Source organism: Opisthocomus hoazin, unplaced genomic scaffold (assembly GCF_030867145.1).
Source record: "Opisthocomus hoazin isolate bOpiHoa1 unplaced genomic scaffold, bOpiHoa1.hap1 HAP1_SCAFFOLD_269, whole genome shotgun sequence".
NCBI classification, from domain to species: domain Eukaryota; kingdom Metazoa; phylum Chordata; class Aves; order Opisthocomiformes; family Opisthocomidae; genus Opisthocomus; species Opisthocomus hoazin.
In genome coordinates this window covers 12,501-22,500 of record NW_027448962.1, presented here as the reverse complement: position 1 = coordinate 22,500, position 10,000 = coordinate 12,501, and positions in this window count along the sequence as shown.

The window sequence follows — 10,000 nt, the reverse complement described above, 5'->3', positions numbered from 1 at the left end:
GACCCGGTCCCGGGTAGACCGGTCCTCCCCGCCGAACCGGTCCCGGGTAGACCGGTCCTCCCCGCCGAACCGGTCCCGGGTAGACCGGTCCTCCCCGCCGACCCGGTCCCGGGTAGACCTGTCCTCCCCGCCGACCCGGTCCCGGGTAGACCGGTCCTCCCCGCCGACCCGGTCCCGGGTAGACCGGTCCTCCCCGCCGACCCGGTCCCGGGTAGACCTGTCCTCCCCGCCGACCCGGTCCCGGGTAGACCGGTCCTCCCCGCCGACCCGGTCCCGGGTAGACCGGTCCTCCCCGCCGACCCGGTCCCGGGTAGACCTGTCCTCCCCGCCGAACCGGTCCCGGGTAGACGTGGTGGCCGGCCGGGACTCGGGATCGGGGGCGGGCGCGGTCGGGTAGACCTGTCCTCCCCGCCGACCCGGTCCCGGGTAGACCTGTCCTCCCCGCCAAACCGGTCCCGGGTAGACGTGGTGGCCGGCCGGGACTCGGGATCGGGGGCGGGCGCGGTCGGGTAGACCTGTCCTCCCCGCCGACCCGGTCCCGGGTAGACCTGTCCTCCCCGCCAAACCGGTCCCGGGTAGACGTGGTGGCCGGCCGGGACCCGGGATGGGGGGGGCGCTGTCGGGTAGACCTGTCCTCCCCGCCGAACCGGTCCCTGGTAGACCTGTCCTCCCCGCCGAACCGGTCCCGGGTAGACGTGGTGGCCGGCCGGGACGCGGGGCGATGGGGGGGGCGCTGTCGGGTAGACCTGTCCTCCCCGCCGAACCGGTCCCGGGTAGACCTGTCCTCCCCGCCGACCCGGTCCCGGGTAGACGTGGTGGCCGGCCGGGACGCGGGGTGGGGGGGGCGCTGTCGTCCAGACCCGTCGGCCAGACCCGTCCCCGTCCCCGTCCCCGTCCCCGTCCCCGTCCCCGTCCCCGTCCCGTTCCCGCCCCCCCCGCCACCCCCTTCCGCGGCACCAACCCCCCCCGCAAGCAACGGGAAGGGGCGCAGCTTTCTATCAGCTCGGCTGAAACGCCCGAAGGCGGGGCGGCGTCTGTGTTTCAAAAGCGGAAAAAAAATAAAAAAGCAACAAAAACCAAAAAATTCCCGCCGCCCCGCCCCCCCCCCCCACCTCCCCCCGTGCAGGCACCCCTGCAAACGGGCCTCCGGCACGGCAGCCCGGCCGCCGCACCCCCACCCGCAAGCCCCCCCCCACCGCCGCCCCGGCCGAGAGCGCACAAGCAGCCCCTGCCGCCGCCCCCCCCCACCCCCCCCCCGGTGCGGGCACCCCTGCATACGGGCCTCCGGCACGGCCGCTCCGCTGCCCCCCCCCACCCCGCCACCCCCCCACCGCCGCCCCGGCCGAGAGCGCACAAGCAGCCCCTGCCGCCGCCCCCCCCCCCCCCCCCCCGACTCAAACCTCAATCTTCTCGGAAAAGAGGCCCCGTCCCCAGCCTACCTCAGCGCAAGGCTCCCCGCCTGCTCCTCGACCCCGTCTCTCAGTCTCTGTCTCCCCCTTCTGCCGCGGGGAAGCGCCCGCCCCTTGCCGGCGGGTGGGCGGGGCGGGCCGGCTCGGGTTCCGGTTGCTAAGCAGCAGGGTGGCACTCGTTGACCCCGGGCGCCGCTCCGTCTGCCGATGGGCGGGCCGGTGCTGGCTCTCAAGAACTTTTTGTAACTGTTTCCCTGCTCTGCTTTGGTTTTGTTTTTTTTTCTCGCCCACCGTCAGAACCGATGCAGAGTAAGAAAGCCTTCAGCGAGACAGTCCGGCCAAGCTTAGCGCCTTCCACTAGATACGGCGAAGTCTCGGAAACGGGGGGTGGCGAGGGGAATTTCAGGCGCGCGCCGCCTCCCCCCTCCTGCACCACCCCCCCCCGCAAGCGACGGGAAGGGGCGCCGCTTTCCATCAGCTCGGCTGAAACGCCCGAGGACGGGGCGGCGTCTCTGTTTCAAAAGCGGAAAAAGAAATAAAAAAGCAACAAAAACCAAAAAATTCCCGCCGCCCCCCCCAACCGCCACCCCGTGCAGGCACCCCTGCAAACGGGCCTCCGGCAGGGCCGGCCTGCCGCCCCCAGCCACCCCCCGCAAGCCCCCCCACCGCCGCCCCGGCTGAGACAGCACAGGCAGCCCGCCGCCGCCCCTTCCCACCCCGTGCAGGCACCCCTGCATACGGGCCTCCGGCAGGGCCGGCCTGCCGACCCCAGCCACCCCTCCGCAAGCCCCCCCACCGCCGCCCCGGCTGAGAGAGCACAGGCAGCCCGCCGCCGGCCCTTCCCACCCCGTGCAGGCACCCCTGCATACGGGCCTCCGGCAGGGCCGGCCTGCCGCCCCCAGCCACCCGCCGCAGGCCCCCCCACCGCCGCCCCGGCTGAGACAGCACAGGCAGCCCGCCGCTGCCCCTTCCCACCCCGTGCAGGCACCCCTGCATACGGGCCTCCGGCAGGGCCGGCCTGCCGACCCCAGCCACCCCCCGCAAGCCCCCCCCACCGCCGCCCCGGCTCAGAGAGCACAGGCAGCCCGCCGCAGGCCCACCCACCCCGTGCAGGCACCCCTGCATACGGGCCTCCGGCAGGGCCGGCCTGCCGCCCCCAGCCACCCCCCGCAAGCCCCCCCACCGCCGCCCCGGCTGAGAGAGCACAGGCAGCCCGCCGCCGGCCCTTCCCACCCCGTGCAGGCACCCCTGCATACGGGCCTCCGGCAGGGCCGGCCTGCCGACCCCAGCCACCCCCCGCAAGCCCCCCCCACCGCCGCCCCGGCTCAGAGAGCACAGGCAGCCCGCCGCCGGCCCTTCCCACCCCGTGCAGGCACCCCTGCATACGGGCCTCCGGCAGGGCCGGCCTGCCGCCCCCAGCCACCCCCCGCAACCCCCCCCACCGCCGCCCCGGCTGAGAGATCACAGGCAGCCCGCCGCCGGCCCTTCCCACCCCGTGCAGGCACCCCTGCATACGGGCCTCCGGCAGGGCCGGCCTGCCGACCCCAGCCACCCCCCGCAAGCCCCCCCCACCGCCGCCCCGGCTGAGAGAGCACAGGCAGCCCGCCGCCGGCCCTTCCCACCCCGTGCAGGCACCCCTGCATACGGGCCTCCGGCAGGGCCGGCCTGCCGACCCCAGCCACCCCCCGCAAGCCCCCCCCACCGCCGCCCCGGCTGAGAGAGCACAGGCAGCCCGCCGCAGGCCCACCCACCCCGTGCAGGCACCCCTGCATACGGGCCTCCGGCAGGGCCGGCCTGCCGACCCCAGCCACCCCCCGCAAGCCCCCCCACCGCCGCCCCGACTGAGACAGCACAGGCAGCCCGCCGCCGGCCCTTCCCACCCCGTGCAGGCACCCCTGCATACGGGCCTCCGGCAGGGCCGGCCTGCCGCCCCCAGCCACCCCCCGCAACCCCCCCCACCGCCGCCCCGGCTGAGAGAGCACAGGCAGCCCGCCGCCGGCCCTTCCCACCCCGTGCAGGCACCCCTGCATACGGGCCTCCGGCAGGGCCGGCCTGCCGCCCCCAGCCACCCCCCACAAGCCCCCCCACCGCCGCCCCGGCTGAGAAAGCACAGGCAGCCCGCCGCCGGCCCTTCCCACCCCGTGCAGGCACCCCTGCATACGGGCCTCCGGCAGGGCCGGCCTGCCGACCCCAGCCACCCCCCGCAAGCCCCCCCACCGCCGCCCCGGCTGAGAGAGCACAGGCAGCCCGCCGCCGGCCCTTCCCACCCCGTGCAGGCACCCCTGCATACGGGCCTCCGGCAGGGCCGGCCTGCCGCCCCCAGCCACCCGCCACAGGCCCCCCCACCGCCGCCCCGGCTGAGACAGCACAGGCAGCCCGCCGCCGGCCCTTCCCACCCCGTGCAGGCACCCCTGCATACGGGCCTCCGGCAGGGCCGGCCTGCCGCCCACAGCCACCCCCCGCAACCCCCCCCACCGCCGCCCCGGCTGAGAGAGCACAGGCAGCCCGCCGCCGGCCCTTCCCACCCCGTGCAGGCACCCCTGCATACGGGCCTCCGGCAGGGCCGGCCTGCCGCCCCCAGCCACCCCCCGCAAGCCCCCCCCACCGCCGCCCCGGCTCAGAGAGCACAGGCAGCCCGCCGCAGGACCACCCACCCCGTGCAGGCACCCCTGCATACGGGCCTCCGGCAGGGCCGGCCTGCCGACCCCAGCCACCCCCCGCAAGCCCCCCCACCGCCGCCCCGACTGAGACAGCACAGGCAGCCCGCCGCCGGCCCTTCCCACCCCGTGCAGGCACCCCTGCATACGGGCCTCCGGCAGGGCCGGCCTGCCGCCCCCAGCCACCCCCCGCAACCCCCCCCACCGCCGCCCCGGCTGAGAGAGCACAGGCAGCCCGCCGCCGGCCCTTCCCACCCCGTGCAGGCACCCCTGCATACGGGCCTCCGGCAGGGCCGGCCTGCCGCCCCCAGCCACCCCCCGCAAGCCCCCCCACCGCCGCCCCGACTGAGACAGCACAGGCAGCCCGCCGCCGGCCCTTCCCACCCCGTGCAGGCACCCCTGCATACGGGCCTCCGGCAGGGCCGGCCTGCCGACCCCAGCCACCCCTCCGCAAGCCCCCCCACCGCCGCCCCGGCTGAGAGAGCACAGGCAGCCCGCCGCCGGCCCTTCCCACCCCGTGCAGGCACCCCTGCATACGGGCCTCCGGCAGGGCCGGCCTGCCGCCCCCAGCCACCCGCCGCAGGCCCCCCCACCGCCGCCCCGGCTGAGACAGCACAGGCAGCCCGCCGCTGCCCCTTCCCACCCCGTGCAGGCACCCCTGCATACGGGCCTCCGGCAGGGCCGGCCTGCCGCCCCCAGCCACCCCCCGCAAGCCCCCCCCACCGCCGCCCCGGCTCAGAGAGCACGGGCAGCCCGCCGCCGGCCCTTCCCACCCCGTGCAGGCACCCCTGCATACGGGCCTCCGGCAGGGCCGGCCTGCCGCCCCCAGCCACCCCCCGCAAGCCCCCCCACCGCCGCCCCGGCTGAGAGAGCACAGGCAGCCCGCCGCCGGCCCTTCCCACCCCGTGCAGGCACCCCTGCATAGGGGCCTCCGGCAGGGCCGGCCTGCCGCCCCCAGCCACCCCCCGCAAGCCCCCCCCACCGCCGCCCCGGCTCAGAGAGCACAGGCAGCCCGCCGCAGGCCCACCCACCCCGTGCAGGCACCCCTGCATACGGGCCTCCGGCAGGGCCGGCCTGCCGACCCCAGCCACCCCCCGCAAGCCCCCCCACCGCCGCCCCGACTGAGACAGCACAGGCAGCCCGCCGCCGGCCCTTCCCACCCCGTGCAGGCACCCCTGCATACGGGCCTCCGGCAGGGCCGGCCTGCCGCCCCCAGCCACCCCCCGCAACCCCCCCCACCGCCGCCCCGGCTGAGAGAGCACAGGCAGCCCGCCGCCGGCCCTTCCCACCCCGTGCAGGCACCCCTGCATACGGGCCTCCGGCAGGGCCGGCCTGCCGCCCCCAGCCACCCCCCGCAAGCCCCCCCACCGCCGCCCCGGCTGAGACAGCACAGGCAGCCCGCCGCCGGCCCTTCCCACCCCGTGCAGGCACCCCTGCATACGGGCCTCCGGCAGGGCCGGCCTGCCGACCCCAGCCACCCCTCCGCAAGCCCCCCCACCGCCGCCCCGGCTGAGAGAGCACAGGCAGCCCGCCGCCGGCCCTTCCCACCCCGTGCAGGCACCCCTGCATACGGGCCTCCGGCAGGGCCGGCCTGCCGCCCCCAGCCACCCGCCGCAGGCCCCCCCACCGCCGCCCCGGCTGAGACAGCACAGGCAGCCCGCCGCTGCCCCTTCCCACCCCGTGCAGGCACCCCTGCATACGGGCCTCCGGCAGGGCCGGCCTGCCGCCCCCAGCCACCCCCCGCAAGCCCCCCCCACCGCCGCCCCGGCTCAGAGAGCACGGGCAGCCCGCCGCCGGCCCTTCCCACCCCGTGCAGGCACCCCTGCATACGGGCCTCCGGCAGGGCCGGCCTGCCGACCCCAGCCACCCCCCGCAAGCCCCCCCACCGCCGCCCCGGCTGAGAGAGCACAGGCAGCCCGCCGCCGGCCCTTCCCACCCCGTGCAGGCACCCCTGCATAGGGGCCTCCGGCAGGGCCGGCCTGCCGCCCCCAGCCACCCCCCGCAAGCCCCCCCACCGCCGCCCCGGCTGAGAGAGCACAGGCAGCCCGCCGCCGGCCCTTCCCACCCCGTGCAGGCACCCCTGCATAGGGGCCTCCGGCAGGGCCGGCCTGCCGCCCCCAGCCACCCCCCGCAAGCCCCCCCACCGCCGCCCCGGCTGAGAGAGCACAGGCAGCCCGCCGCCGGCCCTTCCCACCCCGTGCAGGCACCCCTGCATAGGGGCCTCCAGCAGGGCCGGCCTGCCGCCCCCAGCCACCCCCCGCAAGCCCCCCCACCGCCGCCCCGGCTGAGACAGCACAGGCACCCCGCCGCCGCCCCTTCCCACCCCGTGCAGGCACCCCTGCATACGGGCCTCCGGCACGGCCGGCCTGCCGCCCCCAGCCACCCCCCACAAGCCCCCCCACCGCCGCCCCGGCTGAGAGAGCACAGGCAGCCCGCCGCCGGCCCTTCCCACCCCGTGCAGGCACCCCTGCATAGGGGCCTCCGGCAGGGCCGGCCTGCCGCCCCCAGCCACCCCCCACAAGCCCCCCCACCGCCGCCCCGGCTGAGACAGCACAGGCACCCCGCCGCCGCCCCTTCCCACCCCGTGCAGGCACCCCTGCATACGGGCCTCCGGCACGGCCGGCCTGCCGCCCCCAGCCACCCCCCACAAGCCCCCCCACCGCCGCCCCGGCTGAGAGAGCACAGGCAGCCCGCCGCCGCCCCTTCCCACCCCGTGCAGGCACCCCTGCATACGGGCCTCCGGCAGGGCCGGCCTGCCGACCCCAGCCACCCCCCGCAAGCCCCCCCACCGCCGCCCCGGCTGAGAGAGCACAGGCAGCCCGCCGCCGGCCCTTCCCACCCCGTGCAGGCACCCCTGCATACGGGCCTCCAGCACGGGCGACCCGCTCTCTCCGCAGGGAGGACAGGTCTACCCCTTCTGCCGGCAGGGAGGCCAGGTCTACCCCTTCTGCCGGCAGGGAGGCCAGGTCTACCCGTTTTACCTGCAGGGAGGCCAGGTCTACCCGTTCTGGCGGCAGGGAGACCAGGTCTACCCGTTCTGCCGGCAGGGATGCCAGGTCTACCCGTTTTACCGGCAGGGAGGCCAGGTCTACCCGTATTGCCGGCAGGGAGGCCAGGTCTACCCGTTTTACCGGCAGGGATGCCAGGTCTACCCGTTCTAGCGGCAGGGAGACCAGGTCTACCCGTATTGCCGGCAGGGATGCCAGGTCTACCCGTTTTACCGGCAGGGATGCCAGGTCTACCCATTTACCGGCAGGGATGCCAGGTCTACCCGTTCTGGCTGCAGGGAGGCCAGGTCTACCCATATTGCCGGCAGGGAGACCAGGTCTACCCATTTACCGGCAGGGAGACCAGGTCTACCCGTTCTGGCGGCAGGGAGAACAGGTCTACCCTTTTTGCCGGCAGGGAGACCAGGTCTACCCGTTTTGCCGGCAGGGAGACCAGGTCTACCCGTTCTGGCTGCAGGGAGACCAGGTCTACCCGTTTTGCCGGCAGGGATAACAGGTCTACCCGATTTACCTGCAGGGAGACCAGGTCTACCCCTTCTGCCGGCAGGGAGACCAGGTCTACCCGTTTTGCCGGCAGGGATGCCAGGTCTACCCGTTCTGGCGGCAGGGAGAACAGGTCTACCCGTTTTACCTGCAGGGAGAACAGGTCTACCCGTTTTACCGGCAGGGAGACCAGGTCTACCCGTTTTGCCGGCAGGGATGCCAGGTCTACCCGTTTTACCTGCAGGGATGCCAGGTCTACCCGTTTTACCGGCAGGGAGGCCAGGTCTACCCGTTCTGCCGGCAGGGAGGCCAGGTCTACCCGTTCTAGCGGCAGGGAGACCAGGTCTACCCATTTACCGGCAGGGAGACCAGGTCTACCCGTTTTGCCGGCAGGGATGCCAGGTCTACCCGTTTTGCCGGCAGGGATAACAGGTCTACCCGTTTTACCTGCAGGGATGCCAGGTCTACCCGTTTTACCGGCAGGGAGACCAGGTCTACCCGTTTTGCCGGCAGGGATGCCAGGTCTACCCGTTCTGGCGGCAGGGAGACCAGGTCTACCCGTTCTGCCGGCAGGGATGCCAGGTCTACCCGTTTTACCTGCACGGAGACCAGGTCTACCCGTTTTACCGGCAGGGAGGCCAGGTCTACCCGTTCTGGCGGCAGGGAGAACAGGTCTACCCTTTTTGCCGGCAGGGAGACCAGGTCTACCCGTTTTGCCGGCAGGGATGCCAGGTCTACCCGTTTTACCGGCAGGGAGAACAGGTCTACCCGTTTTACCGGCAGGGATGCCAGGTCTACCCGTTTTACCTGCAGGGATGCCAGGTCTACCCGTTTTACCGGCAGGGAGGCCAGGTCTACCCGTTCTGCCGGCAGGGAGGCCAGGTCTACCCGTTCTAGCGGCAGGGAGACCAGGTCTACCCATTTACCGGCAGGGAGACCAGGTCTACCCGTTTTGCCGGCAGGGATGCCAGGTCTACCCGTTTTGCCGGCAGGGATAACAGGTCTACCCGTTTTACCTGCAGGGAGGCCAGGTCTACCCGTTTTACCGGCAGGGAGACCAGGTCTACCCGTTTTGCCGGCAGGGATGCAAGGTCTACCCGTTTTACCTGCACGGAGACCAGGTCTACCCGTTTTACCGGCAGGGAGGCCAGGTCTACCCGTTCTGGCGGCAGGGAGAACAGGTCTACCCATTTACCGGCAGGGAGACCAGGTCTACCCGTTTTGCCGGCAGGGATGCCAGGTCTACCCGTTTTGCCGGCAGGGATGCCAGGTCTACCCGTTTTACCTGCAGGGATGCCAGGTCTACCCGTTTTACCGGCAGGGAGGCCAGGTCTACCCGTTCTGCCGGCAGGGAGGCCAGGTCTACCCGTTCTAGCGGCAGGGAGACCAGGTCTACCCATTTACCGGCAGGGAGACCAGGTCTACCCGTTTTGCCGGCAGGGATGCCAGGTCTACCCGTTTTGCCGGCAGGGATAACAGGTCTACCCGTTTTACCTGCAGGGAGGCCAGGTCTACCCGTTTTACCGGCAGGGAGACCAGGTCTACCCGTTCTGCCGGCAGGGATGCCAGGTCTACCCGTTTTACCTGCACGGAGACCAGGTCTACCCGTTTTACCGGCAGGGAGGCCAGGTCTACCCGTTCTGGCGGCAGGGAGAACAGGTCTACCCTTTTTGCCGGCAGGGAGACCAGGTCTACCCGTTTTACCGGCAGGGATGCCAGGTCTACCCGCTTCCGGCAGGGATGCCAGGTCTACCCGGTTCCAGGCAGGGAGGCCTCGTCTACCCGTTCTGCCGGCAGGGAGGCCAGGTCTACCCGTTTTACCGTCCGCCGGGTCCGGTGTGCCCGATGTGGCCGCCGGAGCTGCCGGCGGAAAGGGATGCCTCGTCTACCTCGCTCCGGCGGGACTTTGGCTCCACCGCGGTTCTGGCAGGTAGACGTCTTGCCCGGTTCTTCTTCGGAGCTGCCGAAGGGGTCGCTGCTTTGCGCTGCCTCCAGTTACGTCATGGTAAGAGTCGGCGGCGCTCGCGCGCCTCCCCGCTGGGGGAAGACGGTTCTCTTCGAGCCCGCCGGGGCCGGGGACCTCGCTGTCCGTATACTAGGGCAGAGGGCTGGCGCTCGCGGACCAGCGCCATCGAACCGCTGCAGCTACTCGCGGTTCAGCCGGCAGACTCGGGCGTTGCACGGCGGCTGTGGCCGTGGCCGTTCTGCCTCCTACCTATCGCGCACGGCGCTTCCGACTGCCAGAAGCCGCGCGAAGCCGCTGCTTGCCCGCAGGCTCCGGTGGCCGTTGCCGACTGGAGCGAGGGCTCCAAGAGGGGTTTCTCCAGGGCCGGGCCGAGACGGGCGGCGGTCGCCGGCACTCGAACGCTTGTCACCCGCGGCTCAGCCGGCAGACTCGGGCGTTGCCCGGCGGCCCTGGCCGTGGCCGTTCTGCCTCCTACCT